Here is a 6,021-nt window from a genome sequence, read left to right as displayed (position 1 = left end):
GCCTCTGTGACCCGCAGCCCTGCCTCCTCCCAACACTGCAGGCCAGCCCCCCAGGGCACAGCCGCCAGCTTCCCGGGGAGAGGTGTCCTGCTGGCATTTGCCCAGGGGTGCCCAGGTGGTCCCCCTCACCTGCCTTTTCTCAGCCATTCTCAGTGGCAGCCCCACCTGTGACCCCTGCTCTGGGCTCCCCAGTCCTGCTGAGGGCTTCAGGGTTCATGCAGGAAGCCTGACTCTGGGTCCATTCCCTTGTCACCTCCACGTACATGTGCTGAATAACCCAGGACCACAGAGATGTCTCCTCTCCAGAGCCTGCAGGAGAAAAGACTCGTACCCGATGAACTGTATCAAAAGGCAGACCAACCAGAGGCAACCAAGACATCCCTCAGCAGGTGGCTGGATAAGTAAACTGTGGTGCATCCTGACCACGGACGATTACTCGGTAATAAAAACGGATGAGCTATGAAACCGTGAAAAGACATGCAGGAACCTTAAATGGATATTAGCAAGTGAAAGAAGCCAACCTGAACAGCCTCCAGACCGTATGATTCCAACTCTATGACATTCTAGGAAAGGCAACACTATGGAGACCAGTGGTTGCCAGGGGTTGATGAATAGGGAGAACACAGAGGATGTTTAGGGAGTGAAAACACCCTGAATGATACCACGATGGTGGGTGCATGTCATCATACATTTGTCCAAACCCACAGAATGTCCAACACCAAGAGTGAACCCTAATGTCCACTATGGGCCCTGGGTGACAGGGGTGTGTCAGTGCAGGTTCACCGATGGTAACAAATGTACCACCTGATGGGGAATGCTGATATTGCGAGAGACTGTGCACGTTTGGGGGCAGGGGTGTATGGGAAATCTCTGTACCTTCCACCAATTTTACCGTGAGCCCACAACTGCTCTAAAAACTACAGTCTATCGATTTAAAAGAGTTTTAAGTCAGATTGAGAAGTACCATAAAGGAGGCGCAGACGTCTCTGGAAGTCGGGGCCCAAGGGCGTGCGAGGGACCCCATCCCACCTGGTGCAGCCAGGAATCACCAGATGACCTATGGATCCAGCAAAGCCAAGTTCAGTGTCTGCCTTGTAAGGTGGGGACACCCCGGGACGGAGTCTCAGGAGTGCCTTGGAAAGGGGAGGTCAAGGGCGGGCCTTGGCAGGGTTGGGGTCTGGATTCGAGGGGAGACCGGCTGGGGCAGGGTCACGTTCCTGCCGTGGCAGATTGGGGTTGGTGGATGCAGCAAGGGGCGGCTTTCCGAGCGCTTTTTGGCAAGCCAGCAGTCCCTTCAGGATGAGGAATTTGCCCAGAGTTCAGATACATGGATTTTCAGGAAGTTCCCCAAACAATAAAGTGCTTTGCAATTTTATCTTCCTGGGCAAGAACTTTCTGGAATGGTCATATTAACATCTTAGTTCTCGGTCCAATGAGCCATGTGCTTGCAGACAGTTTGTTCTCAGACCCAGGGAAAGGGCCAGGGACCGACCAGCAAGAGCAAAAGCTGAGCTGTGAAGTGCAGAACTCGTGGGGGTGGATTACATGAGGCCTCAGCTTTCCCATCTGCAAAATGGAGTGTGGGCCTGCATGGATTCACAAGGCCCTTCCAGCTCTACTGGGTGGGCCGGTTTGAAGCTGGGGCAGGGGGAGCCTGGGAAATTGCTCATGGGAGGCCACGGTGGGACAGCAACAGGGGCAGAGTTGAATCCAGATGTCCCAGCACCCAGTCCAGTCCCCTCCCTGTGCCACCACCCCCACCAAGAACCAGTGCTGAGAAGAGAAGGAGGCCAGGAAACCAGGGGCAATGCTGGGGACTGGGGGCTGGATCTGCTAGAGAGGTGACCCCCTCCCCCTCTCCTTTCACAGCTAACCAGTCCCAGGCCTTGACCCCTTGGCAGCCCCTCCATGGCTTCTTGTCCCTCGGTCCCTCAGCCGCCCCCTGTCCCCATCTCCTCTCCTTACATCTCCTTGGATGGACCTAACCCACCTCCTCAAATCCCTTCTCCACGCTGAGGTCGGTCTTCCCAAAATCCAAGTCTGCCCTTGTCACTCACCCACTCAAAACTCCCCCATGGCTTTCCGTGGCCCTCCAGATAAAGGACCCACCCTATCCAAATCCTAGCTCCCTGTTTTGCAGAAGTTGATCCCAAAATTCATATGAAAAAGCAAGGGACCCTAAAAAGCCAAATAATCTTGGAAAAGAAGAACAAAGTTGGAGGATTCCCACTTCCCGATTTCAAAACTTACTACAAAGCTATAGGTATTAAGACAGTATGGCACTGGCATAAGGAAAGTTGTATAGGCCAATGGAATGGAATGAGAGCCCAGAAACAAACCCACACGTTTATGGTCAACTGATATTCAACAAGGGGGCCACGACAATTGGTGAAGAAGAACAGTCTTTTCAACAAATGGTGCTGGGCAACTGCACATCCACATGCATAGGAATGAAGTTGGATGCCTATCTCACACCATATACAAAAATTAACTCAAAATAGATCAAAGACCTAAATGGAAGAGGTACAAATCTTTGTGACCTTGGATCAGGCAACAGTTTCTTAGGTACGACACCAAAAGCGCAAGCAACCAAAAAACAAAAAACAGAGATATTGGACTTCATCAAAATTAAAACCTCTTGTGCTTCAAGGGATATAAAGAACTACTACAAGTCAACAATTAAAGAAAACAAATAACGCAATTTTAAAATGATCAAAGGATTTGAAGAGACACTTGTCCAAAGAACCTATACAGGTGGGCGACAAGCACTTGAAAAAATGCTCAACGTCCTTAGTCATTAGGGAAATGCAGAGATACCGCTTCACACCCACAAGGTTGACTTTACTAGAAAGAAAGCAGACAACGGCAGGTGTTGGCAAGGGTGTGAAGGAATTAGAACCCTGATCATTGTTGGGGCGAGATAAAATGGTGCAGTCATTTTGAAGAACGGCCTTGCGGTTTCTCAAAAAGTCAAACGTAGAGTTACAGTGTGACCCGGCAATTCCACCCCTAAGTACACGCTCGAGAGAATAGAAAACACATGTCCACACAGAAATTGTAGCCGCATTATTCACAGTAGCCAAAAAGCAGAAACAATCCAAATGAAGTACTAATATATGCTACTTCCTGGGTCAACCTCTAAAACATGCTGAGTGAAAGAAGGCGGACACAAAAGGCCACACGTTACACGTTTCCATTTATATGAAATGTCCCGAGTAGGCAAATCCACAGAGACAGAAAGCAGATCGGTGGTTACCAGGGGCTGGAGGGAGGAGAGAATGGGGAGTGACACAGCTTCTTTTGGGGGAGACAAAGGTGAGAATTAGATAGTGTTGATGGTTGCACAACCTTGCCAATATACTTAAAACCACATTGTTAAAAAAAAAAAAAACAGAGACTTCTCTGGTGGCGCAGTGGTTGGGGGTCCACCTGCCAATGTGGGGAACATGGGTTCGAGCCCTGGTCCAGGAGGATCCCACATGCCGTGGAGCAGCTAGGCCCCGTGCACCACAACTACTGAGCCTGTGCTCTAGAGCCCACAAGCCACAACTACGGAGCCCACGTGCCACAACTACTGGAGCCCGAGCACGTAGAGCCTGTGCTGCGCAACAGAGAAACGCCACCGCAGTGAGAGGCCTGCACACCGCAATGAGGAGTGGCCCCGGCTCGCCGCAATTAGAGAAAGCCCATGTGCAGCAATGAAGACCCAACGCAGCCAATAATTAATTAATTCATTACCCAAAAAAGCACACATTGTACACTTAAAGAAGGTGAATTTTGTGGTACGTGAATTGATTTCAGGGTTTTTTTAAAGACCTCCCCAAACTCCTTATCCAGCATCTGGGACCCTCCAGGGCAGCCCCCATAAATCTCCCACTTGAATCCCCCAGTCAACCTCCACAGCCATAGAAGGTCCAGGAAGTCACATCCCAGCCTCACTGGGTACCCCTTGTCACAGCACTCATCACCTGGCATTGAGGTGGCCCCCGTATGCCTCCATCTCCCCCATCCCGATGTGAGTTCCCCAAGGTTGGGGACCAGAGGATACCCCTATGTACACAGCACCCAGCAGGTGCTCCACAGAGCAGGCTTCAGACAAGGAGCAGTGATGTGTGGATGGATGAATGGATAGACAGAGGGATTATGGATGGCTGGATGGACAGGCAGACTGATAGGTGGGTGGGTGAACTACGGATGGATATGTGAATGGATGGGTGGATGGGTGTGTGAATGGATGAATGGATGAATGTGTGAATGGATAGATGGGTGGGTGGATGGGTGTGTGAATGGATGGGTGGATGGGTGTGTGAATGGATGGATGGATGGGTGTGTGAATGTGTGAATGGATGGGTGGATGGATGGATGCGTGTGTGAATGGATGGATGGACGTGTGTGTGAATGGATGGATGGGTGGGTGGATGGGTTTTCAAGAGCCTAGAAAGTCTATCCAGTGACCCTGTTTGGGGACAAAGGAATGGCCACCATTCACTCCTGGGTCTTCTCTCTCCCTGCTGGTTCCAGTGGCTCCAGGCTGGACAAAGGTGGTGGGAGGGGATGGTCAGGCCAAATGAGCTAAGTTAAGGGGGGTAAGAGTCAGAGCCACTCTGCCCTGGATTTCACAGCCCAGCCAAACCTCCCCTGCTACGGGCACAGGCAGTGAGAGCAGGACCCATGGGAGTACCCTCAGGGCAGACAGGCCAACCCTGCTCTGAGCCAAGTGGAACAAGGGCCCTGGCTGAGCCGGGGAAGGCGCAGACTCAAAGTCACGAGCAGGAGAGAAGACAGACGCACCCCAAACTGGGCCTTAGCTGCCTAGATCCTCATGGATGCCCCGCCTCCCCACACAGACACACACGTCCCATCCAGCCAAAGGACACTCTGGAGGGATCAGCTCCAAACCACCCCACCTCTACTCTCAGACTAGACCCCCACTACCTTCTGAGGTAGATGTGAGATCATAGAAAACATACATCCGTCTCTGCTCCCCGGTTCCTGGTACAGAGCTCCTGAAACCCCTGTAAATTCCTAAGTGATAAGAATACTAGGGGCGTCTCTTGTTCTGGGTGGACTCCTGGATGGGGGCTGGTCACCAGAAAGACCAGCCATGAATAGAAGCTTGGAAATTTTAGGTCCACCCCCCATTCTCCAGAGGGGGGAGAAGGGCTAGAAAAGGAGCTGATAATTGCTAACGCCCACGAGAGGAAGCCCCTAAAAATCCCAAAGGTAGGGAGTTCAGGAAGCTTCCAGGTGGGCGGACACATCCACATACCGAGAAGGCGATGCACCCCAACTCCATGGGGACAGAAGCTCCCAGACGGCGCCCTATGCATCTCTTCACCGGCTGTTCATCTGTATCCTTGACCATATCCTTTAATAAACTAGTAAACGTGTTTCCCTGAGTTCTGTGAGCTGCTCTAGCAAACGATCAAATCCGAGGGGGAGGAGGTCACAGCAGCCCCTCAGTTTATAGATTGGTAGCCAAGTCAGACACAGGTTGTGGGGAACCTGGGGACCGATTTCTTGTGATTGGCATCTGAAGTGCAGGGGAGGCAGTCTTGTGGGGCTGAGCCCTTGACCTGTGGGGTCTGACGCCATCTCCAGGTAGTGTCAGAATCAAGTTAAATCGTAGGACACCCAGGTGGAGTCACAGAAATGCTGGGTGTGGGGAAAACCCACCCACGCCCACACACAGTGTCAGAAGCGCTGTGAGTGTGGCAGTGGTGTGAGCGTAAAGGGAAGACACAGGAGGAAGACTGTAGGTGAGGCAGGGTTCATGGTGCCCATTTCACAGAAAGGCAAACTGAGGTCCCACAAAATGAGTGGCTCCGTCTGGACTTCCACTCACTCATCTACATAAACCAAGGACCCCTTCAAAGGGAGCCCTGCAGGCATCTCCATCCCTGGGCGCATTCTCGTCCACCCATCAGTGGCAGCAAAGCTCATTTGCAGTGTGTTCCCAGGGCTCATCCTGCAGATGTTTCTTGAGCACCTACCATGTGCCTGGCACCTCGTCCCACACTG

The sequence above is a fragment of the Tursiops truncatus genome, chromosome 11, assembly GCF_011762595.2.
Source record: "Tursiops truncatus isolate mTurTru1 chromosome 11, mTurTru1.mat.Y, whole genome shotgun sequence".
Lineage (NCBI taxonomy): Eukaryota > Metazoa > Chordata > Mammalia > Artiodactyla > Delphinidae > Tursiops > Tursiops truncatus.
The sequence above is the reverse complement of the archived record's forward strand: the minus strand, read 5'-3'. Positions refer to the sequence as shown.